Genomic DNA, 13,412 nt, shown 5'->3' on the forward strand with positions numbered 1-13,412 from the left:
ACAGGGATCTGATATTTAGGAGTCCGCATTTAATTCTCTTGTCCTGTTTTGAAATTGCAGAGTTGCTGTTAATTTTTTATTAGATTTTCATGCACAACAACTACCTGAAGAACGACCGACTCCACTTCAAAGAGGATTTGACAGCAGCTGACCGAGACACACGCAGTCGTTTATGGCCAACGGTGGAAGCAGCAAGAAAGAGGGGTGACAAGGTCTACTTTGTTGGAAATAGGGTGTTTGTGAATGGGAAAGAAATAAAATAATGTGACAGGTAAAGTATAATGTAAACAGAAGTAAAGTGTACTGCTATGTTTTGGAATCTTTTATTCCAATATGTTTTATAGCTTTATGAAGTACACAAGTTATTAATATGGCAATAAGGTCTATTAGTGCAGTGTTTTCTGCAGTTACAGTTAACAGTTGAGAAGAAAAACTAACGATTGTTTAAAGTTTTTTTTTTTCTGGGTTGTTCGTGTTCTTAATGTCAATTTCCATTCTTTCTGTAAATGCCAGGGGTATTAGAAACTTGTTAAAGATTAAGTGTTTATTTTTGTATTGTCAAAACAAAGGTGCTGATTTTTTATTTTATTCAGGAAACCCATGCTTCAGAAGCAGATGCAGCATTTTGGAGGAATCAATGGGGGAAAAATGTGTGGTTATCATTTGGAAGTAACAGGTCAGCAGGGGTCGCTATATTACAGGGGAATTTTAAAGGCAAAATAATTAAATATCTCTCGGACAAAAATGGTAGGTGGATAATACTTCTTGTGGACATTGACCATTCTCAATTTGTCATTACTAATATATATGGCTATAACAATAAACAAAATAACATTTTTTCAACAATAGAAGGTAAAATAAATCAACTATTATTAACATTTCCTACTGCCAAGGTATTATGGGGAGGTGATTTCAATACAGTGTTGGATGATTCCATGGACAGATGGCCCCCAAAGAACAAAGTAGGGAATGAATTAGTTAATATCTGTAGTAGTATGGACCTCATTGATATCTGGAGACACAAAAATCCAAACCAAAACTCATATACATGGTCAAACAAGGACAAATCTCAACAATCTCGTTTGGACTTTTGGTTGATCTCCTCAGACATTGAAAATAGAGTGGAATCAATTATAATAGAGCCCGCGTTTTTTACTGATCACCAAGCTGTTATGATTAAGGTCAACGTGGCTTTATTTAAAAGTAACTCCAATAGAGATTACTGGAAATTAAATAAAACACTATTACAGAACAAACTATTTAAAAAGGATACCCAGGATATTATATAAATATTGGAGACAAGCTAATAAATTAAACAATTTTGGAAAGTGTTGGGAATTAATGAAATTTGAGATTAGGAATTTAGCTATAATCACTGGGAAGAGAATTGCTAAAAGTAAAACCCAAATAATTACAGAAATTATTAGATTATCTGAAAAAGAAGGTCTTTCTGAAAGGGAACTTGGAGAATTAGCAGCTCTACAACTCAAATTATTAAAACAAAATGTATGAAGAAAAAGCCAGAGGTGCCTTTATTAGGTCCAGAAGAAATGGTTAGAACAAGGGGAAAAGTGTACAAAATATTTTTTTAATTTAGAAAAAAGGAACTATGAAGTATCTTCCCTATCTAAACTTCAAATTAATGACCAGATATGTGAAGACAATATGCTAATGCTAATGATAATGAAAGTGGAGATAACATTGATTTATTTATTAAAGGAATTGAAAATGACATCAGAGGTATTGATGAAGGATTTAAATTAACCTGTGACCGGAAGATTGATTTGATTGAGGTTCAGAAGTGTATTGGCTCCCTAAAAGACAACAAGTCTCCTGGTAGTGATGGTCTGATAAATGAATTTTATAAAACATTTATCAAAAACTTAGCCCCGTTCTTAGTTGCTGTATTCGAAGAAGCCATAGACAAAGGAGAATTACCACCTACTCTTCGACAAGGACTTATTAAATTGATTCCTAAACCAAAACAAGATAAATTAAATATTGAGAATTGGAGACCAATTAGCCTAATAAATAATGATGCCAAGATTTTTGCTATAATCTTTGCTAAAAGATTAAAACTAGGATTAGAAGATATAATTGATGAGGAAAAATCAGGTTTTATGCCTGGCAGAAATATATGTAATAACATCCGTTTAGTTTTGGACATGATTGATTATAAAGATTATATTTTAGATGATAGTTTTATTTTATTTGTCGATTTTTATAAAGCATTCCATACAATAAGTCATCAATTTATGTTCAAAACTATACACAGCTTTGGTTTTGGTGAAAGGTTTTTAAAAGCAGTCAATACACTTTATAAAAATTGCAACAGCTTTATTGGACTGGCCCATGGTACTACTCCAAGATTTAACATTAACCGTGGTATAAGACAAGGTTGCCCATTAAGTCCCTTTTTATTTATTCTTGTCACACAAATTATGGCTACACACATAAAAAAAAAGCTTCATTTAATGGCATTATGGCGGTAGATAGAGAATTTAAATTATCACAACTTGCTGGCGATACTACAATTTTTTTATCTAATAAACATGAAGTTGCCAAAGCAGTCCAATGTATAGAGATGTTTTCCAAAGTATCGGGACTAAAAATAAACTTGGGTAAATCGGTGTTATTTCCACTAAAAGAATGTGACTTGTTGGAGATAAATGGTATTCCTGCAAAGACTACATTCACATATTTGGGTATTGTGATTAATAAAAATGAAAAATCTCGTAACAACTCAAACCTCGACCCAATTGTTGAACAAATTAAAAAGAAATTTTACATTTGGTTAATGAGAGATCTTTCATTAAATGGCCGAGTTTTACTTTCCAAGGCTGAAGGAGTGTCACGAGCCGTTTATGTGTCTCTGACTTTGGGTTTATGTAATACAATATATAAAAAACTTAAATAATAAAATTTTATTCAATTTCATATGGAGAAATAAATGTCATTATCTAAAAAAAGAGGTATTATGTAACACGAGACAAAATGGAGGCCTGGAAGTCCTAAGTTTTGAAATATTAAATAATACTTTTAAAATTAAATGGCTAACAAAATTAATTAATGAAGATGATAATATTTGGAATGCTTTCCCTAAATTCATTTTTAATTCAATTGGAGGTCTCAAATTCTTGCTAAAATGTGATTATAACCCTGATAAATTACCTGTGAAATTAGCTAATTTTCACACGCAAGCTCTGCTGGCTTGGAAAATGTTGTACAAACACAATTTTTCACCTACAAATTATTACATTTGGAACAACAGGAGTATTCAATATAAAAATAGATCTTTGTATAACAAAAACTGGATCAATAATGGTATTTTTTTAGTTTTACAACTCATGAAAACTGATGGTCAGTTATTACTTTATGAAGAATTTATTTCTAAATTTAGTATAGAAGTTACGCCAAAAGAGTATGATGTAATCTTTAATGCTATCCCGAGGAATGTGTTACAACTTCTTTTTGGTTATACAACTGATCTTTATAGGACAGCTCCTATAAACAACATTTTTCTGGGGAATATTGATGTCACAACTTACAAATGTACAAATAAATACATCAGGAATCTTTTGGTAAATGTAACTATTCCTTATGCTATTTTTTTTTGGAAATCTCTTTATAAAGATGTGAATTGGAAAAAAATGTGGTTGATTAGTAATAAATTTTGTCTGAATAATAAGATCAAGGAAGTATCTTACAAAATTATACATAAAATATATCCAGCAAAAAAAACATTAGAAAGATTTAAACCTGATATTGAATATTCCTGTGATTTCTGTGGTTTGTTTGATGAATCTATAACACATTTATTTTTTCATTATTTATATTGTCAAATGTTTTGGTTAAATGTACAAAATTTTATTGAAAACAAAACTGGACATTCACTACGTCTACATGAAAAAGACATTTTGTTTTACTTTGAAAATAACAAAATGGAAAATGATTTTATTTTTTTCGTACAACTTGTGTTATATTTAGGTAAATTTCACATACACAAAAATAAATGGACTAAAGGCAAACCAAATTTTACACTTTTTTTGCAGGAACTTTATCAATACAGCACCGACATCAATGGACTTCAATTACCAAAGGCTTTAAAAACAAACTATTTTGCAGAAATTTTTATTTAATTGATGGTTTTTTTTTTCATCTCTTTCTCTCTCTTTGTATACCTTTATTTATTTTCTCTCTTCCCCTGGCTCGACAGTTTTTGTTATGTATATAATTATTAATAAAGTTAAAAAAAAAAAAGGAAGAAAAGAGAGTGACAAGCGGAGGAAGACGACAGATGGCAGGTTGTCTACTGTAAAGTGGAAACACGAACTTTTTAGTTAATATCTACGCCACTTTGAGTGAAAGTGTTCAACCAGGACTCTTATAAAAACGTTATTAGTGATAGAGTTGTGTCCGTTTGAGTGGACTACTCGGCACAAGAAGACAGAGAGGAGTTTAAGTTAGCTTCTGACCTAGTGGCTAGTAGTGCTTTTGCATGGACTTTGCTAACAAGCTAGCGACAAGCTAACCTGACGAGTAAAGCCTGTGGACCTGTGAGACCGACGGCAAACACAAAGACCCCGACAGGGCCGGATAGCGCTGCGTGAGTTTCTCTTCAGCTCGGACAGCGCTACGAACCGGAGCAAGGGTAAGATTTAGAGAATATGCTTTCATTCTGTTGTATAAGGAAACATACGTTAATAGATACCGATCTTAACCGTTCATTTTGTTTTCACAGACCAACCTCGCCTCATAACGAGGCCGCATGCCCAGATTTACATGACGCTGATAGTGACGCCATTGTGTGTAAGTAACTTTCACTGTTTTGTTCCTCTTCCTTCTTTCCTTCCTTCCCTAATTTTACTGTGACTTACGTTTTTTTGTTAATGCCACTCTCCTTTAATTGTTTTCCAGCTGCATGTAAGACAGTAAGACCGAGCTCTGTGCCTCGCTGCAGTCTAGATTAAAGGCAAATCCCAAGTACAGGGCAACTGAAGGCACCACAGACGTCTGCAAAATGGACCAAATTCGGACAGAATGCTGCCAGTTACCTACAGCTCCGAGGCGTCAGACTGACCTGTTTCACTTCCACTCCATTTGCACTGTTTACTGTTTGCTGTAGCTACTGTTCATTTGTAATGTATGTCTTGTATTTTGTATGCTACTGGACACTTGTAAAGTATCTATCTATCTAGATCTATCTATCTCAGTGGCGAACCGTGAGCACTACAGCTGGGCCTTCACCTCACCACCGAGAAAAGAAATCATCACAGAAAAAAGCAACAGTACAATGAATTGAAAGGGATTAACAAGTGCAAATTTAATTAACGATTTAATTAACGATGACAACGATGTAAACAAATAGACAATAACATTCTCCGCAACAAGAAACATTCTCAACATTAACTGGAGACCATTCACGCTACATAGTTGATATTAAATAAACATACTCTAAAGCCAAAATCTGGAAATATAAAATTAGGTCACCCAGAATGTCACCCCGTGACGCTGCAGACACAGACACTGAGGCTCATTTCATCACCATGGACAGCGCTATGAAATCATGGCGCATTACAAATCATTCACACATTGACAAATAAATTCAAGAGCATCATCAATCTACAATACAATTTCAAAAGTTACACAACGCTGGTAATACAAAGACTATTTTCTAAAGTTGCAATGAAGTGCAAATGCCTCTCCATGCGCAATTACGCATGGCGCAATGAATACCTACGTCAAATAAAGGCAATTTGCGCTGGGACAACCTCCGCAATAAATACAAATTCCTGAATGTCCACTTGGCCAGTAATCTTAATCCCTTGAAATAATAATCAAGGTGTCTTAAAACATAGGCCTACCTTACATGAACACGAAGTCCATTCGTCGGTCTTTCTTTGTGAAGTGGGCGATGGCGGCGTCATAAAGTTTGTCCTTTGATTTGAGCTCCAAAAGAAGTCCTTTCTCTATGGACATCAGTGACAAAGCTCCCAGGCGATCCTGTCCAGTACTGTTCCTGGCGTGCGTCTTGATGCGCTTCAGAGCCGAGAAAGGCCGCTCCACGGAGGAGGTGGACACGGGGATGGTCAGCACCAGGCAGGTGAGGTGATACAGCTGCGGCATGCTCTCAGTCAGCTCTTTAAGAGTCAGAAAGTGCAGCAGGTCTGGTGGGCTCCTTGCCTCAAAGTTTGCCATGTCCGTCAGTTCAGTCTTGAGCCTGGGGAGGTCAAAATGCAGCCCGTAGTTTTCCGCGAGGCTCTGAAACTCAGAGTTGGGAAAGTTTTCTCTGTATGAGGCAAACTTCTTGGGGTCCAGAAGGGCAAGGAACATGAGTTTTTCATGATCCTTGAATCTGCTCCTCAGCTGAGCGAGAATGTTGTCCAGGATTTGACTGTGCAGGTGCTGGTACGCTGCGCGCACATCTCCAACTGTCCGTGCCCTGCGCCCACTGGGAACCCCGACTTCGCGCACAGTGTCCTCATAGATGGAGTCAAATGTGGCCTTTTCTCTCTCTATGGTGCTGCAAAAGTCATCGATGCTGGACAAACAGAACTGCATGTCATACTCCTTATTCTGCAAGATCCCAAAGAGCACGTCGGAGTAGGCGAACATGGAGTTGAATGTGGCGAGGAGAAGGCAGAACTCGAAGCCCGTCAGCAGTGCAGTGTATCCATCAGCGCTGTGTACAGCATCATCATCAAAATCATTGTGGTTGTCAACAATGAATTCAAAGAGCTCGAAGAGTTCTTCTCTCCGCTCATACACAGTGCAAACCAAACGTGATGAAAAGTTCCACCGTGTTGGAGTCACTCTAGGCAGTCTTCGCTGGCATATTTCATCCAGGAGTTTCGTGCGTTTGGCTGACCTTGTGAAAAAGGCTGCGTGGCCACTTAGGTGGGAGAAAAAAACTTTGCACTCTTTGATTTTGGCAGCACTTGAGACATGACGAGGTTCAGAGAGTGCTCATAACAGTGAACGAAGAGAGCTTGTGGTATTTTTTCTTTGACTTTAGCTTGGACCCCATTCAGTCCAGAGGCCATGACTGCAGCTCCATCGTAACACTGGGCAATTACCTTATTGGTGCAGGCACAGTCCTCCAGAAACTCCAAAACTTGACGAGCTATGGCTTCTGCGCGCTTATCACCACTGACATCACCAAACTGGAAAAAGCGCTCCTTGACACCACCGTCAGTGGTGTAACGCAGGACATATGACATCTGAGCAGTGTTACTGACGTCAGTTGTCTCGTCTACCATAACGGAGACAAAAGGCGTGTTCCTCACCTCCTCCCTCATTGCTTCTGTCATTACATCTGCCACCGATTAAATCAGGTCATTCTGAATTTTGCTGGAGGTGCCGATGAAAACAGTGGCCGAATCCAGATGACAGCGCAGAGGGCTGTCATACTCCGCCAAAAACTCCAGAAACTCCAAGTAGTTCCCCTTGTTTTCAGAATCTTTACTCTCATCATGTCCTCGAAATGCCAGCTCTTGCTTTCCAAGAAATGTGACGACATTGATGAGACGTTTCAGGATCTTCTCTGTTCTGCCTGACCTTGTTGTTGTGGGCCGTAGTATGATTACGGCGCTGCTCATCTAGCTGAAGATCAACTCTTGTGTCCCCAAAAGTTTTCAAACTGACCGTCATTTGCAGGTGTGCCGCAGAATCTTGATGTCGGTGGGCTGACTTCGTCAGATTTGTAAGGCTGACAAATCCGCTGCTGACCCAGGTGGATGACTTGTCAGTTGTAAAAAGTAAGCAACTCCAGCAGTACAGCCTGTTTGTTTTCTTACAGCCCGTCATCCACGGATATCGCTGATAATTTTCGGTCTTGAAATGCCTTTCCACTTTCTTAACCGTTTCTTTTAATTCCAGTTCTGGAGTTGGTCTTCCGTTTTTTATTATTTGAAGTTTTTCTGTGAAAGGCCGCCTTGAAAAAGACGATGCTATCAAGCTAGCCACAACGTCACTCTCATCTTCCGCCATTTCACTCTGTCTCTCAACCGCTCTCACCACTCTGCAGAGATTCGATGTTCGGACTTCATGAAGGCCTACGATCTTTTGTTTTATTCCCGCCCACTTAAAATCAAACCGTGATTGGTCGATTTGCCCGTCACTCTCCACACCAAAACACATAGCTTGGCCTTCCCCGGGATTCGTGAAGTCCTAACCGGGCCTTAAAAGAGACAGACGATTCTAATTGGATGACAGCTTTTCAGGACATGAACTTGACAGTAAGCTTAACTTCAGAACATAGATGAGAGAAAATGTATTAAATATATTGTATTAAATTAAATGAGATAGAAATTTAAAAAATAAAAAATATATTTTTTTATTGAATGCTACTAATATAGCTTCCCGGTTGTTGTGTGAGCAGAATTGTACATAGTTGTGTGTTTGTGTTTCTGCTAATAAAGCTCTGTCTTTGAAATTTTCCTTTCCTCAATAAATTCATTCATGTCCTTGATGGTAATAATAGTGTAGTCTATAGCATATCATATGATTGAATGAATGAATAAATAAATAAATGGTGGTTTCGCTGCTATTCATATGCAAATTAGAGCTGTTCGCACCTCCGCAAGCTCCTTTCCGACAATTTTCAGCATAGACGAACGCCACCTTCACAGCCTGTAAATTGTCGTTCACTGCCAAAAATCACACTTTTCATGCAGTGTATGGGGAAATGTCTTCATATTACAATAACACAATACCCAATTTCCTCAGGAATCCTGTCCTTGAACGCCTCCTTCATTTCTGCAAGGACTGTCTTGGAGTCCCATGCTTTCTGCATTTCAAAAGCACTTAAAATGAAGCCCGTTTCATGAAGTCTCCGTTTAGTTTGATGTTTGCACACCTCTTCACACCAAGCATGCTCATTACATTTACTCATTTTTTTTTATGAGTAATATTGAGTAGGCCTAGTGATTTTACGACCCAGCACCATACATTTTGCAGATTGAACAGATTAATCTGAGAAAATAAAAATGCATCCTGCGGCTGCTTCCTCCCCTTTCCTCACAGTCTGTGATTGTCTGCTGGTTTTTGTAGTTCATCTACATGACATTAAGTTATGATTACGCATTAAAGACTGAAAATAGAGAACACCACCATCTATTCGCTAGGTGCACAAGCGTATATATGTCTATGTGCACAAGCGGTCGTCATGGAAACTTCCGGACGTCCTGGAGTGCATAGCCATTTCTGGTCATAGCTACACTGTATCAAGATCAGTGTCTTTGGGGCAATGAGGAGGCGACTCCTCTTTGCCCCAAAGACACCCATCTTGATAGAAAATAGCTCACCTAACTGCTGACGAAAAGCAAAGGCATCTAGAAAAAATGAATACTTTCGATACATATTTTTCTCTGTGTGGGCCCTAAAGCTACTAAAACTACTCTCTAAAAACAGCTGGGTTATTTCATCTACCCAACCGCGGGGTTATGAAATGTTTTATCCATTATGGGTTATTTATATGGGATTTGGGTTATTTTTGTGCATCTCATGCGAGTCAAAATCCATCAACCCAACATACATCGGTTGACTCAGCACCTGGGTTGTTTGTGCTTCGAACGTCATCACGTTATTACGTCATCATGTCGAGTCCACACACCGAGCGCTCATGCACCGGGAGAACCTGACCGATCATCCTCGTGGCGAGGCAAATCAATAATAAAAGGTTTGTGCACACTACATATCTAATTCACATTGTCTGTGTTGCGTTACCTATTAAAGTAGTATCTTTAGTTGGTCGGTTTGGCTAAAAACGTAGCTAGCCATTTAGCCGTTTTCATGGAAGCACACACAGCTTATCTGTTTGGTCTCAGCCATTTACCGAGTGAATTAATGAAACTAGTTCATAATGCCCATGGGCATATGGTCATGTATATTGAGTTCTAGCTAGCTGGTTCGCTAGCTAGCAGGCTAATTTGCCAGCTAGTTTGCTAGCTAGCCAGGTAATTCGCCAGTTAACTAGTTTGCTAGCTAACAGGCTAGTTCGCCAGTTAACTGGTTTGCTGGCTTGCCAGTTAGTTCGCCAGCTAGCTAACTGGTTTGCTTACTACTTTTTTTTTTTTCAACTGGTTTGCTAACTAGCAGGCTAGTTCGCCAGTTAGTTGCTTTGCTAGCCGGCTATCAATAAACGCGCGAAAAATGGGATTATGGTCGTTATCCGTTTTTGACCAGACCGTTGCTATGGTCTCCTCTCTGCCCAGAGACCGGCCCTACTCTGCCCCTGAATGGCTAATACCTGCTGTCGGTCGTGAAAACACAGAGCACAAGGCTAATCCAAGATGACTAAAAAGGGATGTTGAGAGAAATAACGAGCCTGCAATGTTAATTCCTCCTTATCATAATACACTTATTTTTCCTGAAGCTTTTAAAATGTGAAGGCATAGCATAGTGTTTGACTGATTAAAGTATATAAAAACAGTGAGAGAACCTGATACGTTTGACTAAATGCATTTATTTGCATTCATAAAGTATTTAAAATGTGTATATGTTTTCAATATAAAACCAAGTAATGATTTATCAAATCTATGCTATATCTCCTCAAAATGGTTGGTTAATCTGTTGTAGACACTAATAACATTTTTATTTTTAAATTTATTTCACCTTTATTTTACCAGGTAACTCATTAAGAACAAATTCTTATTTACAATAGCTGCCTGGCAAACGACAAGGGCCACTTGAGTGAAGGGGGGCTATGAGATTAAAACACAGTGGTGCCCTTCATTTATGCTGTGAGCAGCGACCAATATTCTTGTGAAGTAAAAACATAGTGATTGTTATAGTGATGTAAATTTAGCTCAATTTACGTGTATGCAATTTATCATATGAATTATAAAGGGAGAGAGGGAGGATTGGTTTCTCTATATTTTGTGATGCTAAATAAAATGGCTGTGTTCACTGTTCACCCACAAACAAGCTTTTTATCTTCACATTGGATTCCATTATGCTGCTTGTTTGCATTGCTTTTGGAATAGTGATATCTGAATAGTTAATACAATAGCAATTTTATTTTTGCTTAAGCTCTTTTTGTGTTTGTTTCAGATCAATGGACAACTTTGTTATCAACACTTTGACAGAGTGGCAGCTGACAGACCTTATAGAAAGATTTAAAGGTAAGAATTTTTTTTTTCCCCATCCACGGCATATCATGTCTGCATTGCTACTCATAAGCCCTTTTCAGACATGAACAACAGACAATTTCCGTTTAATCAGCCACGAACAACACCTGTTTATACTCTTTCACACATTAGCACACAACCGCACATTGTCCATGATAGGCGTGTTCACACTCACTGGAAATATACCGTTCAATTCAGGCAAGCGGTGTCAGCTGGGTGAAGCGCGCGCAGGAGGCAGGGCATGTCGCAGAAAGTATGCTGCGGACATGAGTCCCTCGCCGTCCCTTTGATTTGCGGAACTATCTTGGCATCGGCCCTCACTGCCAGGAGTTTGCAGATCTCGTTGTCTCGCCAGTTTGGCATTTTCCGGGGCTGCAGCTGGATAGTATTGTTCTTATCGCCTCTAGTTGTTAAATGATCTTTCTTCCGCGGTGGAAGTTTGTATTTCCCTCCAGTGGCATGATAGATACTGTACGTCATCAACATGCCCGCCCTGCTCACCTGTGTAATAACCTGCTGTGTTCACACTAGGGAGGCTGCAGGTAAATGGAGGTCCCGGCCGTTTGATACGCACATTTTCGTTCACACATACTGCCCTAACGGGCAATGTCCGTAATTGTCAGGTATTGTGTGAAAGGGGCTATAGTGATAATCTGGACAATCATGGAGTTGACTGCATTCCTTTTTTGTATAAATTCTTATGAAATATAATTTCCTCTTTTTTTTTTAATAGCTTCCATGTAATGTGTCGAAGTGACTCCAATAAATGAATAGGGCACATGTCTTTTGTAGGCTTTCAGTGCTTCATTCTATTTTGTAAAAATAAATGATGGTATATGCATGTTTATTACTATAGCTTCCATGTAATTAGCCATACATTTTTGTTTTCTGCTCCTCTGTTGTAAAAACAAAGATGTCTTTGTGTTCTATTTTTGTCTTTCAGAGGAGGGGATTGATGAGAGCTTTCTTCTTTTAGATGAGGCTACCATCAACCAGTTGATCCCAAGAGCTGGCCCTAGGCTCAAGTTCCTCAAAAAATTTAGAGGACTTGTAAGTAGTTGAGATGAATGTAGACGTGAGAGGCTCAATTCTTCAGTTTTCCACACACTGTTATTTCTGAGTATTTAATAGTTTCTTTGGAAAGATGGCATATACTTGCTTTAAGTGCAAAAGGCAAATTTCAGGGGGTATCAAGAGTCTTTTTATGCATTTACGTGCAGTACACCATGTAAACTCGGCATCAGCACATTTCCAGTGTAGTGAAAGTGGTTGTGGTAGGACATTTTCTTACATGTGGTCATTTAAAAGACACTTGGAAAAGGAGCATGAAGTTGGAAATACTCTTGATGACCCCTTTGAAGGTCCAGCCCCACCTGTTTATGTACAGAATGTTGAAATGCTGAATGCTGAAATGGAGCCAGCACAGGGAGATGAGGAAGTGGAGGAGGATTGGGATGAACTAGAGCCAGAGGGCATTACCAATCGGGTGGCCCTCTTTTTAGCCCACCTTAAATCCAAACCTTCTATGACATACTCAAACTTAAACTTTGTGGTTCAGCATACCTCCAGTTTAATTAGCAATATTGTCAGCAGACTGCAATCAAAGACTATGTCTTTATTTCGTCAGTTTGGTCTTGATCAAAGCCCAGAGGTAGAAGAGCTTGGGGTGGAGTTCTCAGAAGCAGCTGAGCCTTTCAAAGGAATGGAGACAGATTATAAACGGATGCAGTATTTTGCTAAATCTGGAAACTTCATTCAGCCAGTTGAGGAGCTTTTGTCTGGGGTTTCCTATGTTCAGCCAACGGCCTCTGCCACTGGCATTGTCCAGCAAGTTGGAGTTCCTGATTCATATCACCGTATTCCATTAAAGAGCCTTTTGACCAAGATTCTTGAAATTCCCGGGATTTTACAGGCCATGCTGAAATGGCAGCGCAGAGAGGGTGATGCAATTCAGGATGTTTTTGATGGGGAGTTTTGTAAAACACATCCATTGTTCCAGAACGAGGTTTCAATCCCACTTGTGATTTACCAAGATGATTGTGAGATAGTAAATCCGCTTGGTTCTAAGATTGGAATTCACAAGTTAGGACTTATTTATTTCATCTTGAAGAGCTTGCCACCAGACCTGCTATCAAGTTTGCAGTCACAGTTCCTTTTAGCAGTGTACAAATCTGATGACGTAGCGACCTATGGCCTTGATGCAATCCTACGCCCTATCGTGGAAGAGATCAGGTGCCTAGAGAGTGATGGCATCCTTGTTGATACCCCCAAGTATCAAGGTGT

General features: G+C 38.8%; 1 long non-coding RNA gene across 1 annotated transcript; it reads left to right on the plus strand.

Annotated features, from left to right (window-relative positions):
- The first annotated feature begins 4,298 nt into the window (after positions 1-4,298).
- LOC311274686 lies at positions 4,299-5,155 on the plus strand. Its single transcript, XR_014624779.1, has 3 exons — positions 4,299-4,651; positions 4,742-4,809; positions 4,918-5,155. It is a non-coding gene; the product is annotated as an uncharacterized lncRNA (long non-coding RNA).
- Positions 5,156-13,412: the final 8,257 nt, after the last annotated feature.

Source organism: Pagrus pagrus (assembly GCF_965226575.1).
Source record: "Pagrus pagrus genome assembly, chromosome: 19".
Lineage (NCBI taxonomy): Eukaryota > Metazoa > Chordata > Actinopteri > Spariformes > Sparidae > Pagrus > Pagrus pagrus.